Genomic DNA, 19420 nt, shown 5'->3' with positions numbered 1-19420 from the left:
TCAATTATGCGATACTCATGTTTGCTCAATATTTATACTGAGGCTGTCAATTCGTATTGCTCAATATATTGTACATTGAAGTCAAAATTTTTGATTGATATTCCTAAATGGAAGAAAAAATTTTTTTATACCCGTCTAAATTTACGAGTACTTCCATATACACACAGCAACAAATAAGAATAAAAAATGAACTGAAACAGAAAATAAAAATCTTAGTGAAACAAAAAGGAACATTTTGTTCTTGTAAACCATAAATGCATTTTTCAAGAATAAATTACTGGCTGACTGATAATGACTTTACAAAATTTACCTTGTCCCATTTTATGCAAATATGAATTCATAAGTGCCCATAAGTTCCAAAAATTTTGAATAAAATTAAAAATTTCTTTTTTTTTCTCTTTCTCTCTCTTTTGTATTTAAGCTTTTGTTTATCGTTAAAAGCAAAGTTCACATTAAAATTAGAATTAATAAAAATAAAAAGAAAAAGAAAGAACAAGAAGCAAAACAATAATAGAAGAGTTTTGAAATTGAAATTTGAAAGTTCTTGTGTTTCTTTAAGTACCACCAATTACCGAGCTTTTATTTTTGTTTTTCTTTTTGTTTTTTACCTTTATTACAATAACTTTTGTGTTACTTACATATTCCTTTATGATCCTTTCTTGTATTTTTTTAATTTTAAGACACTTTTTTTTTTGTTTTTTTTTTTTTTTGTTAAACAAGTAACTATGCATCTACATCCATCATAATATAAATTTCATATACATATGTTTATGAATGTAGATGGACTTGTTTTATAACGTCTATGGTTTTGTCTAGACGATTGAAGCTTTTTCAATTTTATTTATGTACGTGCATATGTACAATCTTAATATGTAATAGTATTTTTTTATTTTTTTGTCTTTAGTAGAAAAATATAATTTCCTTGGATTTATACAATTCATATGCATATATTATTAACATTTAGTACATATATATATGTGTTTATATATATATTGTATAAAATCATCTCAGCATCCATTATAATCAATATCAATATCAAGTAAATCATGATGAATATCTTTAACACCATACTTGCATACACACGTGCACATATTGTAGTACATTTAAAAAATATTCTTTATAATAAACTGTTAAATAACGTTTACAGTAAAGAAAATTTTTACCTTAACATTTTTATGGTAACTATATACTCGTATATTATAATATATATAATATACTTTCTTATTTTTTCATTATTATTTTTATTGTTTTATATTTTTCATTCCATATATCTACATACATTTAATATATAATGTATGAATATATATTCAGTATGATTGCGGCTTGTTGACTATATTTTATCTCAATTCATGTTTTTAAAACTTTGTATTAAGACATAAAATATACTTTTACCTGTAAAACGAAAAGGAAAGAAAATAAAATATTTTAATGTCATAATATACAATACTATAAAATAATAAATAGGAAAATTGTATACATATAGTTACATACAAAATATGTATATGCATAGATCTATGCATTAATATATGAAAAAAAAATACTATTATTTAAATATGAAAATGTCATATTTTGATTTAAAAGCTTTTTATTATAGAATGAATTTTATACGCTACAGAAAATCATAAAATGTCATATATACTATTCTATATAATTTATCTACATACATACACATAAGAATTATGTAAAATTTCAAACTCAAAATAGTTACTATATTATACATATTGTTATTAATCTCATGTGTATGTTATAAATAAATAATCTTATATAATTCGTAAATATTAACGAATTATTCTTCAACACTACACAATTATTGGACTAATTATTTCTTTATTGCTGCTATAATTGGGATGATCATACAAGCATTCTATAATCATAATATTGTATAGAGAATTTTTTTCAAAATATTATTAATTACAAGAGATTTACATTAGATTTTAAAATACGATTTAACTTAGAGCTTGGGTTGACAAACTGAAATTTCGAATGACCCACTTTTGTTCTGAAAATATTTTCTATAATATAATAAGAAAATTTTAAATTATTTATTATTTAAAAGAGAAAGGTCGAACAAGGATTTTAAAAATAAAAAAATTTTAAAATATCACCATTTTATATCACATATTACTAGCTCTGTTACTACTGATGAGGTTGGTCATCACCATTTATACTATGAAAATTTCATTTTCAAAACAAAACTTGGATATATATTGGTTCGACTTATAAATGACAGCAAATAATTTTGCAAATGAATTTTAGATGAAGGTAAAACTGAAATCGACTAAGTATACTATTAATTTTAATGCTTGCCTGTAATTTATGTTAAAATAGCCAGTGCTTCTTCAAACTTGTTCGAAAATTGAAATTGTCCTAAACGCCTTTCTATTACTCACATTTCAATTGATTATGATTCTGCGAACAAAAAAAGGTTGCCGACTCTTCAGTAGAAATAAGTGCTACTGCTCTTTATGGCCTTTTTCATCAAATTGGAAAAAAAAATGTGTGAAAAAACTAAGTAAATAAAATTAGTACATCAGACAATTTCTTAATTAGATTTTATTAATATATCCAACTCAACTATATTAGAGTTTGTATATGCATTAATAGTGAGACGTCATTTCATTATAATTTAATGAAATTTGATCTGAAATTGGCCTAAACCGACCTTATAATAAAAATAATAGGAATCTATTATAAAAACATTATTATTTTTCCTAAACTGCTTTCTCTAAAAATATTTTATTAAAAATTTCAAAGTTAATTATTTTATTAATACTACTATTGATTGACTATTTTTATAATTACAATGATGGCAACTTGAAAAGTACACGTTTTCTTATTCATCAAAACTCAAAGTCACTCTTTTTCTCTCTCTTTGTTACTTTCATATCCTCAGATGTTTTTCTGCTTTTTTTTTATTATTGTTCTTTTTTTCTCAACTTCTTTCCCTTCTCAAAAAAAACGTCATGTTTTACAATATCTCAGTCATATTTTGGTTGTATTACAAAGAAAATAAAACAAAAAAAAAAAAAACAAAAAAAAAAGAGGAAGAGAAAGAAAGAAAAATACACGAAAAATTGCATTTTTCTCTTATTACAAATTTTGTTTTTTTTTTTTTCTCGAAATAATTTACAAAAGAATCGCAAAGTAAAAATAAAAATAAAAAAACAAATCCAAATAAAATGCAATTTAAAAATGTGTTGACACGGCATACAATGCACTTTTTTAATTTTTTTCTCTTGTTTTTTTTTTTTATTTTTTTTTTTAATAATATTCTTTTCGTGTTATTGAAAACAGCGACGTTTTTTTTTCTGCACAGTTTTTTTTTAATACACACATTTTTGAACCGAAAAGCGAAAGATATAAAATAGAAGAATATTAAAAAATTAGGATAGAGAAAGAAAGAGAAAGAAGTAAATTGCGTTTTGTTCTTTAAATATGGTAATACGGTAGTAGTATGTCATCCGAATACCCGATAAGAAAATAACAGACAACAGCAATATCTATATAACGTATATTCATAGAATGCACTATATACATATGCATTCATATACACACATATAATTGTATCAAGCATACAAAATCACATAAATAAATGCAATATAAATTATTTGTATATGAATGTATATATTTTCATAATTTTTCAATTCCTTCCTTACCCATTCTCTATAATTTTCCTTTAAAAAGCTTCTTCTCTCTCCTACTTTTAATCTCTCAACTTCTTCCTCTCTCACTCACGCTCTCTCTCTCTCTTTCATCTTACATATTTTTTAACAAATTCTTTTTCTCAATTTTTATTTGCTAAAAATCATTTAAAAAAATTTCCCTCTTTTAAAAAAAATTTTTTCTTCACAAAAAATACATAAATATTAATAAAATAAAAAAAACATCTACATATATATTAAATATTTAGAACATTGCAATGAGAATAAAATTTTATTAATACACACACGAAAAAATATTAATATTAAAAATGCATTTTTAAGGGGAGTACAAATGCATTATACCAACAAAAATTCTTTCTACAAACACACATATTAAATGCAATATTAATACCAATAAAAAAGGCGGATATGCAATGTGGTTTTTGCAATGCATTTTTTCAAAAGAAACACTCATATATACCATATGTAATATATTAACTGTTAACTTATACAAATACAAATTTAGAAGTAAAAATACATATAAAAAAAGTGCATTAAAAAAGGATAAGAATAAAACGAATGAATGTTTAAATAAAGAGAGAAATAAATAGAGAGAGAGAGAGAGAGAGATTGAAAGAGAAAAATAAATAGGGAGAGAATATATGCAATGCAATAATAATATAGGAAATTTTTTCATTTATACAAAAAAGAAGAAGAAAAGAGCAATAGCAACAGAATAGAATTTACTTTTAAATTGCGTTTGTATTTTATTGTATATAAATAATACATACATACACACTCATGTAAGAGAAAAAGAGAGACTTTAATACATTAAAAAGAATTATTATGAAACATAATGTATAAGAAAATCATATTAATCATGAAATGTAATGAAATTAGAGTGCATATTATTTTTATACAATAATATATGCATATGCACAAATGTAACGCATACAAATATAAATATTCGCTTAAAATAATTATATGAATGCGTGTACGTTATATTTTAATATTTAACAAAAACAAAAATAAACAAAATTTACTAATACTGTAGTAGTTTTTTTGTCAATTTTTGTTTTTTTTTGCACAAATGACAACAACAAAAAAGGGTGAAGTTTTTCCATGCTTTTATATTGGATTCTTTTTTATTATTTGACATTAGCATGATAGTCAAAATAAGATTTATTATTGTATTAGTGTAATAGATTTTAACAAATAAATATTTTTTTAAGAACGTTCTATAGAATTTTTTTTTATTTATATCGTATTGCATTTTAGTATACATACATGTATATGAATACAATATGTGTGTATTTAATAAAAAGGTGAAATATAGAATTTTTCCATTTTGTTGTTGTAGTCTTGTAGTAGTTGTTGTTGTTGCTTTTATTGTTCTTTTCGTTGTTGTTGTTGTTTCACATATTTTATTTCATTTTTTTTTTTTTTTGCAATATAAAATAGCAAAGTAAACCGCATGCGCTTTTTTTTTTGTTTTGTGTAAAACAGTTTGTTCTGCCTTCCCTTGCTTTTTTAACATAATATTAAACTCGCTATAATATGTTTTCCATTATTTAAAGAAAATAATAACAAAAAAAAAAAATAGGAAAACAAAACAATATTTTGTTTTTATTTTTTTTTTTTTTGATATTCTTTTAACATTGCATTTTGCACAACGTTCTTGCACATTTTGGAAAAAAAAACAATAATAATAAAATGTAAGAAAAGAATTAAGAATAAAAAAAAACAAGAATAATAAGAACATGAAAAGAACATAGAAAATAACAAAAAATATATGTATGAAAATAAAATAATAAAAAAAGAAAAATACAACAAAAAGAAACATATATTTCGCTCTCAATTGAACCTCGCTTCGAATGTGATGATATAATTTTTCAGTCGCATAAACGAAACGCATCGATATGCAACGGAACGCATTTTCGGACGCGGCCCGAGTCGATCCGAGTAGCGTCCGATCGCGTCCGATATTTTTTTGAAATAAATAATCAAATATAAAGAACAAAAAAAAAAATAAAACAGAAAAAAAAACAAAATAATAAGAAACAGAAAATATATACATATATTTTTTTGAGAAAAAATAAAATAAAAAATAATACATTCTATATACACAAATACACGTTATTATTATAATATATAGTAAATTTTAAATAAATAATTTTTTACAAATTAAAACAATTATTATATTACACAAAAAAAAAAAAAACAAAAAACAATTATAGCAAAATACAAAATAAGAAAAAATTATTAAGTAAATTTCAAAATTACAAATATATAATAAATTTAATATCAAATTAAAAAAATAAATAAACATATATATACAAAATATATATATATATATGTAATTACAAAAATACTTACATAATAAACAATTTAAACGACACACAAAAGAAATTAATAAAGAAAATAACAAAAGCAAACTAAATTTTATTAAAACAAAAGTTCAAATTCATTAATATTTTAAAAAAATATATATATATATATATATATATAATATATATACAATATTTGTAATTAAAATAATTTTTATTTTTTTTCTTTTATTGTTAATATTTTTAATTTCAAAACTTCTTTAATTTTCGCTTTAAATTTTTTTATAATAATAATTTTAAACCAAAATAAAAATTTTATAAGTGCAAATTAATAGTGATTACAAAATAAAGAAATAAAAAAAAAACAAACAAAATATATATATTTACATATATATATATATATATATATATATATTAAGACATAAGTTATATATATATGTGTATATATTAAATTTCAGGATTATTCTTTAATAAACGTAAACATATACGTTCTACATTTTTATATTTATTTACATTCATAAAAAAAAGAATTTATTTTACATTCCGGCGGCAAATTACATTTTGCTTATATATAGAAAATATCATAATGGACAAATCAAAATTAGTTCGATTAAAATTTAAATTCTTTACTTTTATTATATAAAATAATATTGATTTTATTTATTTATATACTTTTATTTAATTACATGTTTTAAAAACTTTCTATTGTTTTTTCATTTAAAAATTTTTTTTTAATTATGAATCACTGCAACTGAATACCATATAACAATATTTAGCCAGTTATTGTATAATATTATTTAGAAATAATAATTATAAATTTATGATATTCTAATAATGTAATTTGAAATAATATTATAAAAAAAAAAACTCTATACATAAATAAAAAATTTATGACAATTAGTTAAACATAATTGACTATTATTCAAAAATAATTAACAATCATTAAAAAAAAATTATAACAATTTGATTATTTTTCTTAATTATACAAAAAAAAATAAAATTACAAAAATTTTTATTTATAAAATTTTCATTAAATTTCTTGAATTCCTTTTTCATTTTCCTCATATTTTTCATTAATTGTGTTCGTAAAATTTATTTGTTCATATAAATAAATTTATAAATAATATTAAATTTAATTAATTATTTTATAAAACTTATAAAATATTTATTTATATTTTTTTTATTTTGTAGTTTTTATTAGTTTTGAAGAAAAAAGAAAACTTTTTTTTTGTTATTGTAATTTTTGGCTGTATAAAAACGGTTTAGTAACAAAAACAAAAAATTTAAATAAATAAAATTATATTATTAAAATAAAAAATACATCAAAAAATTTATTTACATAATATAATTAATAAACAATAATAATATAATAAATGTATGTACTTTTAATGGTGCTACGCAAAATTAAAAAAAAAAATTTGAAACAAATTTATAAAATTCAATAATAATTTTTAAAGTAAAAAATTTTATTCCAATTTAACAAAATTATTTATTTTAGATTTATTGAAAATATATACCTATAGGAAAGTGTATTATGTTTAAAAAAGAATAAGAAATTAAAAATAATATTTAATTAAACATATTGAAAAAAAATTATTATATAAATACAAAATATTAATTTTCTTGAAAAAATTTCCAAAAGAATGTAAAAACCAATACGGAAGCAAAAAAAAAATCTATTTTCTGTAAATTTTTTGAAATGTGAAAAACCAATAAATTTGTAATGACAAGAATATTTATATTTTGAATCCGGAATTAACAAATTAACTCCGGAAACTCTATATAAAATAAATTACGTGATAGTCAAAATATAAATTTTATTTAATCATGAAACGAAAATAATTATGAATTCACACTTAATTTTTTAATTTATTTATTATTAAATTAGGATTTTATTAAAGTTCTTATTTATTCTTATTTATTGTTATTAATTATTAATTGTTATCTTAATATTAATTGTAAACCCTTACCATTTTTTTTTTATGAAAAAGTGATGTTTTCTAATAAAATTTTTAATTTAAATTAAATTTGAGTTAAAACAAACGAATAGCAAACATTTTTTTAATCCAGAATGAAAAGCAGAATTTAAATTTTATTAATAAAAGTTATTAAATCTAAATTATACAATTAAAATTGATTTGCTTCTTATATTTTATAGCCGAAACTAAGGAAAATTAGAACATAATAAGCTCAAATTCATTGCATATATTTGGGCGCGAAATTATTGAAAATATAAATTTTTACAAAATAAAATTTGAAACGAATGATTTTCTTAAAATGAATTTTTTGTTTTCTTTTTTTCATAATTTTATAAAATATTTTTCTGCCAAAAAATTTCCAATTTTTATATACGAGTATAACACTTTTACAACACTTTTAAAATAAATATTTCAATAATTTTATATTATCTAAATAAATAGCTCAAAATTAAAATAAACATGAAAATGAAGGTGTTGTTCAAATAATTTTAAAGATAATTATTTAGAAAAAAATGTTTTAAAATTATTAATTATATTATAGAAAGTAATTAGCAATTTCATTTTAATTTTTTAATAAATACTATTTTAAAATACTAATTGCAAACTAATTGAAATACAAATTATTAAACATAATTATATTTTATCTAAAAAAATTTTTAATTTTATCATAAAATATTTTTATATGTGATTTATGGTTGTATTAGAATCATAGCTTTTTATATAATAAATACCAACAATTTATTTAATTTACAATTCAAATATTTTAAAACATACTTAATATTACATGCTAAAATTACAAATATATATACATGTTAATGTTTTCTTACAGTAATTTTATAAATTATAAAAATTTAATATAACAAACAATTTATTGAATTTCACATTTTTTCCCCCATATTTTTGAATTTTTTTTTTCCAACTTTTAAAATCTATAAACCGGTTTTCATAAAAGTTTATTTTATTTTTAGATTAATATTCAAATATACATATAGAAAAAAAGTTGAAATATAAAAAAAAAATGCACTTACTTTATTTCATTGAATTTTATTTGTTATATACAATTAATCATTGCATTTAAATTAATTATAAAAGCCTCATATAATAAACAGTTAAAGCAAAAAAAGAAAACAGGAAATACTAATTAACAAATCAAGGTAAAATTACAACTATTTGAAGAGCTTTGAACTTTGTTCCAAAATTTGGGCCGAAAAAAAAATATGAAGAAAAATTTACAAAATTCTAATACCTAATTTTTAGTTGATGTTAGTTAAGGTTATTTTTATTTGAATTCCCAAAACGAAATTTCTAAATTGAAATTGTACATTATAATAAAAGATTTGTGGGAAAAAAAGTTTTTCCGGTATTAAATTTATGAAAATAATAAACATGTCAACAGCTTCAACCACATTTTGAAGAATATTTTATAGAAATGAACAAAATTAATATTATGCTAATTGAAATTCTAAAAAAAAAAACATTTGGCAGTTCCTTATGTGATTATAAATGTAGTAATTTCAACTTAGTCTCTTATTCAAATTCTTATGGACAAGTATAATTGTGGAATTGTTATGGAAAAATCGTCTAATTTATTTCTTATGGACTTTTCTGAAATTAACTTCTATTTCATTTCGAAAATTTTATTAAAAAATCGTAACTAAAATCAAGCAATTTTTTGGTGATACAAATGACTACAATTTGATTGTTATTTCTTTGATTTCGGTGTGTATTCATTAAAAATTTAAATATATTAAACTTAACACTCAAAATTTTCTTAATTTTTTGATTTAAAATACATTAAATATTATTATCAAGTATATTGAATACTTATATCATCTTTAACTAAAATAAAATTCAATATTCTTTCAAACCAAACAAATTTGAAATAAAATTAAATTTTAAAATTCATTCAAATTCAAATTTTTTGATTAAAATTTCAAAATTGTAACCTATAGTTTTCTATGAAAATTTAAGAACCAAATAACATTCAATTTTAAAAAGAAATTTTAGTTACAGTTCCGACGGCAGACTAAAATCTTTCGAAATTGAATTCTTTAAATTGTGATATAGAAATTTTTTATTTAATTATGTTAAATAATAGGGAATAATATTATTATTGTGTATAACACTGTTTTAAACACAGGATAATCATTTTTAATACCATTTAATAAAATTGTAACATTTGTTTTCTGAAAAACCTTATTTTTATATCGTAAAATCCCGAAAATTTTTAAAAACTGCATCCATTCTCATTGCAAATTATTTCAAGAAAAAATATTTTAGTAATTTTTCGAATTTAATTTTTAAATTTAATTTAAATAATTAACTAAACATAATACACAAATTTCACAAATATTTCTATATTATTTTTTGCATTTAATTTTAAAAATTTAAATTTTTTAAATTATTTCAGTGTGATTTTTTTTTTCGTAAAATTCTGTTTTGTCTCAAAGTGAAATTTAAAAAAAAAAAAATTATATATATAAAATTTACAAAATTATATACAAATATTTACAAAAAAAAAATTAAAAAAAAAAATTTTAGTTATAAAATAAAATTAATACAAAGTAAAGAAAAAGAGAAGAAATAATAAAAAAAATTAATAAAAATATAAGAACAAAATAAAGAAAAAATATTGGAAAAAAAATTTTTTTTTGTTTTGAAAATTTTTTTTTTTAAATAAATATTTCAATTATTAAGGAAGTGAAAACATTTCTCTTAAAAATTTAACAATATATTTTATACAATAATTAATAAATTGCGTATATAAAATAACAAAAACACAATATATACAAAAGTTTTCATCGCATATACAAATCAATATTCGGAGATCATAATATATACAAATACATACATATTGATATATATATATATATACAGAATATCACAGTTCAAGGATTTTTATAACCGGCAGTATAATCATCTGATTGTTGATTTTTCTTCTTATATATTAACTGCAAAATATATATATATATATATATATATATATGAGAAATTACTTTTATATTCTGGATGTACGTAAATATTTCTTTATTAATTGATTTTGTACAAAATTATATACATTTTATATATATATATATATTAACAAATATTTATAATAATATTATTTTGAACAAAAAATTGAATTTATCTTGTTGCTTATTGTAATTACAACAATTTTTCTAACTTAAAACACAATTTTTTTTTACAAATAGTTAAAAAAAATTTAATGCGAATATTATTGTATTTCAAAATTTATAAACATTTTTATTATGCATTTTACACAAATATTTGCAAATGAAATAGCAAAAAAACGAGACAAGAAAAATGTTTTTAAAAAATATCAAATTACAAAAATGTTTTGTTTAATTTTGCGATGAAGATTAATTGCAATGTTATTCATACATATTTAGTTTTTTTTAGGTTTTGTTACTAAAAGCTCTTATATTGTTTATTAAATATACACATAAATATTTTCTTATAATATAAAATTTATCATATTGTTGCCTTAATCAATTTTTTAAAAATTGCTGAATATCCCTTAAAACATATGAATTTTTCCTAAAAATTCAATTCTTTGGAAATCAATTTCTTAAAAATTTTAATTAATTTATTAAAATTTTAATTAAGAATTCTTAATTTTGAATAGTTGGGAAGAGGGGGTCTTCAAAAACAATTAATAATACTACTAATTGCAAAATATTTTTTTATATTTTATTATTTGTATTATATAAAAGTGCCAATAATGAATTATATATTTTTGTAATATACTTATATACAAGTACATATTTATTATATAATATACATGAAATTGTGATTTATGATTAAATGGCATTAATTTTTATTCATAATCATTTTATTGGTGAAAAATTTTCAACAATATTGCTATAATTTTTAAATTTGTTAATTAATACTATATGCAAATTTACAAACGTTCAACAAAAAAGTGCTATATAAAATAAAAATAATAGGTTCATCATAATTCATTTTAATATTTGAATTTAATTCAATCATAGTGTCGCCTATTATCGCATAATGAGACAAATATATCTTCTTTAATAAATAACTTTTAATTATTGAAATATTTTTCAGATTATTTCAATAATTTAGTAAAATCAATTGTTGCAATTAATTTAAGAGCATTTTAAGCTCTTAAATAAATAAACAGTCAAAAATATCATTTTTTCGAAAATTCTCATATATAAATTTAGATATAAAATACACTTTTCATTTTGTGATCAGAAAAAATAATACTTTTAAGATGTTCCTAGAATTTGCAAAAATTTATTACTATAATACTGTGCCGACCCCCTATTTTCCTATAGTTAATATGTTTTTCATTTTTATATTATAAAACTAGCATCAGATTTTTGCAATATAACCGCTACAACAATGTTACCATATTCCTTTTAAGAAGAATTCCAAAAAAGTAAATTTTATAAAGGGCAACCTAAATTTTTTTTACAAATAATGTGTTTAAGAAGAATTAATAAAACTTTTTAAATATTTTATTAAAAATTTTATTCTATAGATTCTATTCAGATAACTAATAATTTACCATGTAATTATTATTATCATTATATACAATAGATATTAGAAAAAGCTTAATTTACAATATTATAATAAATAATGAAATTTTTCAAACCATAATTTTATTTACCAATTTAATTAAGAATAAATATTGGGAATTTGCCATAAATAATTTGTCAATATTGAACAATATTACAATACAATAATGTTGAAATACACATACTTAAGCATATTCACATAATTTAAGCACAATATCAAATACTTATACATATACATATTAAGTCATTTTAATTTTAAATATTCAAAATTTCAGTGAAAGTAAAAATTTATTTTGGTAATGAAATCGAATCTCTTTCTTTTTTTTTTGCTTCTTTTTTACTCCCTAAACATATTGAAAAAACTAATAGGTTATTATTAAAATAATATTGAAATTCTAATGAAAATAATATTAAATTATCAAATTACATATTTAATCCTTACACTTTCTATAACATGCATAATATATTTAAGTATGTCACACATTATTATTGTGTATATGGTATTTTATACTTTAATGTAATAATCCTTAAAAATTATGATTAAATTTATGTAGAGCTTAAAATTTCTATACTCGTACAATATTTGTTGATTATTATTATATTTTAACTTTTTTTTCATAATTATTTTAATGCTACAAAATTATATGTATGCAAATATACATACAAAATATTAACATTTACTTGCTATTTCATTAACAACCAGCTGCTACTGATACTGTTGCTGCTGTTGCTGTTACAATTTCTAATTCTAAATAATGCTGTATAAAATAAATATTTATGTGTTTATTTGATTGTATATTTACTATATTGTTTATTATATTATTATTATTATTGTCATTTATATAAGTTTTATTATTGCTATTCATTGAGAAAATTTTAATAATCGTACATATTTATACACTAAACTGTTATACAAGTATTATATACTTTTATACTATAGGAAATTGAACAAATTACCTATATCTAAACGTCCAACAATTCATATATCTTCCTACCTTAAATAAACATGTATATATATATATATAATTATTATATATTCACAATAAACAAATCTGTATTTCTAAATACTGTAATTTAACTCTTATTATATAGGTGATTATGCTTTATATGCAAATATTCTATATATATAAAATAATTTCCTATATGTATATAATATATAAGTTCAGTAACCACAATAATTTAATTTTCTAGTTATAAAATCAGAATTGCAGTCATTATGTACAATACGGGGGCAGCATCATATAAATATAACAAAACAAATAAAAACAAAATTTATCATTTTGCACAAATACATATACCATTCATATGTACGTGTACTTGTACATAATATATATATATATATTTTAGAATAAAATTCACACAACATCTGATTAGATGGTAGGTCCATTTCTATATATATGTACATTTTGTAGAGTTAGTACTATATAGAATTATTATTGTTTGATATATAAAAATATTTATAAAATTACAACATTTATATTTTTAATATACGAACTCTGTGCTATTATACACTAACTTTAATACAATTTTAAATATATAATTTATATTCCATATAGTCTATTATAATCCCCAAATTGAATTAGAATACACAAACATAATATATATTTGGGTAATAATTAATAATAAATGGATATTGTTAATTATTTAAAATTTATAAATAGATTTTTGTACAACCATGTGCTTTTGTTTATAAAATTGAAAATTTAAACTAATTTAGAACAATAATATTAATTGTTTTTATAGGTTCTATAACATAAAGAATTATTTTAAATCAATAATGGTTTGTTGATTAAAGTTAAAGTTCTTAAAGCTGTTATATGTTTTTGGAATACGTGATTTTCAATAAAATTTTTGTTTGATGATTATATCTGTGGCAATATATTATAAACGCTTAAGTCGAGATAAGACAAAATTGAGATATAAGCACCATTGAATTCAGCGTCCAAAAATTTATATTGTGTCAAATTTTGGTAAATGTAGCATTTTCCAGTCCTGAAATATTGCCATTGATATATTCGCTTAACTCTGTTAAGTGAATATCTGCACAAAATATAATGACTTAACTTCACTTAAGAAAACGAAAATACATATGATATTTTATTAAATTTTCCTAATTCAAGTTAAGTTATTATAAGATATTAAAAATTTTTCGGAAAAAAAATTTAGTTTTAAAAATTATAACAGCTTATGTCGAGATAAGCTTTTATATTAAATTGGAATTTTTTACAAGTATTTCTTTATTAGAGTTAAGCGGTTACAAAAAACTAAATTTTGTTTTGGCAGTAACCTAAATCGTTTTAAGTTTTTATAAAAAATTCTAACGGTTTTTTAACTGAATCATAAGTATTGTTAAGCGTTTACATTGAATGCATCATTCAGTCTTATTCTTGAGTTTGATCAAATATTATGTGAGTGTTTATAAGTGTTTTATATAAAATCAAATGAAAAATTGAGAGTTTTTAAGGAAAATACACTGCCGAAAACAAATTAAAAAAAATACAATTGAAAGGTAATTCATACTATATTATAGGTATAAAAAAAAAATTAAAATGTCATCAAGAGCGAAAACTATGTTAGAAATGGCTAGAAAAATTGTTGGAAGTCGCCAGAATCTGAATGGTAAGTTTATTCATAATGTCTTTTAAAAATAATTTGAATTAGATTTATTATGTACAAAGTGTGACAAATATTTGGAATATTACAATTTTTTCATAAAATTTTATGACACTAAATTTTTAATATCTTACATATAATAGTAGGAGTACATAAGCCTAATATTAAAAAATAAATTTTTGCTTTATTTATTATTTTCATTATCATATTAACAGACTATAATATTTTAAAAAATCAGAAGTTTACTTTTCTTTTTTTTTTTAACGATTATATTAGTTTAGTGTAATTAAATTTTGTGCATATTATGAATAAATAATAAATTATGGGCTATGGTTTTCTCTTATTATTTTGTAGAAACAGCTGAAATAAATAATTCTAACGCTAATGTCAACAAACAAAAAACATATTTTCCTAAAGCAACACCCTGCTGTTCAAAAAATGTTTCAGACTTTAATAAAGAAATATTAGGCCACATAGAGGATTCCGATGACTCATTAGCAGATCCCAGCTTTAATATTTCCCAATGTGAAAGTTCATCTGAAACTAGTAGTAGGGATGGAAATACTTCGGTGTTAGGGAAACAAATTGAAGAAAATGTCTTGCAATCGGTAGAAGACGAAGATGAACTCGATATTTCAGCGAAAATTGATTCTCAAAAAACTCGTACACTTAAAAGAAACACTGGACAATCCTACAAAAATAAAAGCAAAATTGTATCAGCAAGAAAATTTATAACTTTAAAAGAAAATTGTAGAAAAAATTGTAAAGATAGAATTTCTATTGTTGAACAAAGACATTTGTTTGAAAAGTACTGGAACTTAGGAACCTATAACAAACGAATTCTTTATATTTCGTCTCTTTTAAATATAGAAGATACAAAAACTATAACTAAACCAAAAAACCCAAACAAAACTAAGAGAAGAGACAAGGCATCAGCTTTTTTAAATAAATCTACTCGCACTTACACTTTCGACCTACAGCAATGTCTTCCTACTCCATATCTGCAGAATTCTGTAAGCTTCTATAAAAGAAAATTGTGGACGTATAACTTAACAATCCATGATTGTTATAGCGGCAATGCATATTGCTATATATGGGACGAAACAAAAGCTAAACGTGGTGGCAATGAGATAGCTGCATGTATTTTAAAACATTTGGAAACTTTAGATACTATTAAACAAACAAAACATGTAATTTTTTATAGCGATTCTTGTGTGGGTCAAAATAAAAATTCATTTCTCAGTTCTATGTTTATGGCATTTTTGCAAGGCAGTGCCCACATAACAGTCATAGACCATAAATTTTTGGAACCGGGTCATACTCATATGGAATCTGACAGTGACCATGCCATCATCGAACGAAAAATAAAACGGACAAGTTCAAAAATACATCACCCTAGAGATTGGGCAAACTTCATAAGTACAGTTGGAGTAAAAAAACAATTTATTGTAACCACAATGAATAAAAACGACTTTAAAAATTTTTCTTTGTTTGCAAAATCGAACTTTATTTGGAGGAAACGAAACGAAAATTCTAACCAATTTTCATGGAAAGAACTGCGCTGGGTTAGGTACGATAAGAGTTGCTTTGGGAAAATACAGTATAAAACAAATTTGAACGAGGACGAAGCTTTTGAAGTTCTTAACTTAATTAAAAGAGGTGTAAAAGCTGGTACATTGAAAGAAATTGAAATAATAAAAGAAATACCACGAATAAGTCATCAGAAAAAAAAAGATTTATTAGATCTTCTACCATATATTGATCCAACCTTTCATAACTTTTACCAAAACCTTTCTACAGATATATTGCCGGATATACACCCAGATTTGACAGAATATGATGAAGATAATTTACCTGAGTAATAAAATGAATCAATGTAGGCAATATTTTTACAGATAACATTATAATATAATATTATGTTATTACCGTAGTAAAAATGAAATATATAAATATGTAACATTATAATTACAATGCATTATATTACAATACATCTTGATGAAAATGCAGTTGGTTAAACTATTATAGTTTTATGCATAATGCTTTTTTAATAATTTATGTATAAATTCAAAATATTTTAATTTAAGAACATTGAATGTTTTTCTTATAAATTTATTTTGAAATAAAAAGCATTTCACTTAAAATTTTGTTTTAAAATTCTATTTGTAACATAAGATTCTTTAAGTTGCACGTAATATTTCTATGAAACAGCTTAACTTAAGGTATGTCATAATATATCCCTAGTTTAATTTTTATATAAGAGCTTAACTGGAAATAGGTTTTTTACAGTATGTTTTAAAGTTTTATATAACCGCTTATTTCTTTTTTTATTAAATTTACGCTATTTCCCGGGGAGCGGTATAAACCAAAATTTAAAATATTTTAGGGTGAATATAGTCCTTTTAAAATATCTTTTATTTTTCTTCAAATATAAGTAAACTTTTTTAACAGAATTATTTAAAACTTAAAATCGCCGTATTGTAAAATTGGGTTTTTTGACTTAAGCTGTTATAATATATTGCCACAGATATTATGTTAGGGACATGATCAAGAATTAGGGATTGATAACAGACATATGGTACATTCCTATTAAATATATTTATGATCTTACAAGTTAAACTGGCTATGTCAAACTATCAGAAATCAAGATAATATGAAAACTTGTACAGTGCTCAATTTATTCACGATCAAATTAATTGCATTCAATATTTTATCCTGATGTTGAAAAAATGCTGATTAATGTTCTTTAAAGTTTACTTGCATAGTTTTACTAAATCGTTCTTTGTTATAGATCAAACCTGTATCATATCAAATATAATATTTTTATTCATCAATTCATAAACGAAATAATGTGTTTGTTTTTTTAAACTTGTGTATTAACTCTTAATTTTATATATTGCCAAATTCAAAGTTGGTTCTCTGAATACAATTCTTCTTTTTTCTTTCTCCATGTAGACTAATTATTTACAGCACAATATACATAATTATATTCTTTTTAGCTATACTATTTCCATTCAAATATAAGTGTGTCTTGACACAAAACTTTTGAAAACTGAGTTTAAGCTTTTCTTTTATTTGGTATTGCATGACTTTTGTTGGAGTGGCTATACCAGATTCATTTCCATTTCTTTTTGTTTTATTTTTTTAATTTTCAATTTCATTTTAACAACAAGCTCGCAAATTGTTATATAAATTAACTTGGGGCTCGCCCTAGCTGAAACGAGCCGGCTCTAGCTCACAACTACTTACCCTGCAAAATAAGGCTTTTTTTTATTTCATATAACTACAATACATAGAGTAATTTACGTCAAAACCAAAATTCAAGTTCAAATTTTTAATCAACATTTTCTTATCACATTTTTACAGCTTATCATAATTTTTATAAAAAAAATATAATTTATAATTTTTGATGTAGGTTTTCAAAATGATTTTTTAAAATAAAAATCGAATCCCTTTAATAAAATATCAAATTAATATTTAAAATATAATCTAATCAACTGGTGGTGCTTCAAATTTAAATGTGTGAATATTTTTCGAAAAAAGAAAAAATGCATTTATGTAATTCCGAAAAGTTTCAATATTATTAAATAATCTAGATTAAAAAAAAAATGTAATTTTCGTTTTAAAACTAGACATTTTTTATTTTCTTATCACTTAAGTTTTGACTCAATTTTTTTTGTGTTTTTGTATGTTTAATTTAAAATTCTTATCTTTAAAATAACCTTTTAATTTTATTTGAGTTTAACTAATAAAATATTATTATCTTCATTTATATACTCAAGTACATATATATGTATATTTTTTGAGTATATATTTAATATTTTATAATTAGAATTATAAAATTGTTAAAATTACACAAGAAAAAAAACAAATGTTAAATAAAAATTTAATTTGTTGACCAATAATTAAACTTAAAATATAATATTTTAAAAATTATAAAAATGGCGTGATTAAATTTTAAGAATGTACACACATCGATTGTTAACAATTTTACAATTATTAAAAATTTTTTATTTTGTATATAAATTGTTGCAGTTACATAGTTACAAGATGTTAGCGAAAAAATAACATTATTTCTTTCTGAACAGTTTCTCTCCAATTATGAACTCAATGATATTCTGGCACTCGAGATACGTATCCAGTCCATCTTAGTCTGTGCCGCTTAATATATTTGACGATAATTTTGCCATCAATTAGTTCTTCTAGTCTCTGATTTGATCTAATTTCATATTCTCCGTTTTCATTTAATTTTAGACCAAATATTTTTGTAAGCAGTTTTCTTTCAAATATTTTTAACTTTTCCTCGTCATTTGTTGTCA

General features: G+C 20.8%; 1 protein-coding gene across 2 annotated transcripts in view; it reads left to right on the top strand.

The window, feature by feature from the left end:
* Window positions 1-19420, top strand: part of LOC129608794 (mushroom body large-type Kenyon cell-specific protein 1) — a 114111-nt gene that overhangs the window by 31571 nt on the left and 63120 nt on the right. Inside the window, exon 1 of one of the 2 annotated variants that reach the window (XM_055520526.1) lies at window positions 10407-10958. The exons of the other annotated variant lie outside the window; for it this stretch is intronic. The gene's annotated coding sequence lies outside the window, so the exon portion shown is untranslated. Of the gene's footprint in view, window positions 1-10406; window positions 10959-19420 lie in introns of those variants that run through there. 2 annotated transcript variants of the gene reach the window in all.

The sequence above is a fragment of the Condylostylus longicornis genome, unplaced genomic scaffold (assembly GCF_029603195.1).
Source record: "Condylostylus longicornis isolate FDR11 unplaced genomic scaffold, ASM2960319v2 ptg000036l, whole genome shotgun sequence".
Lineage (NCBI taxonomy): Eukaryota > Metazoa > Arthropoda > Insecta > Diptera > Dolichopodidae > Condylostylus > Condylostylus longicornis.
This window is presented reverse-complemented; position numbering and strand designations above follow the sequence as displayed.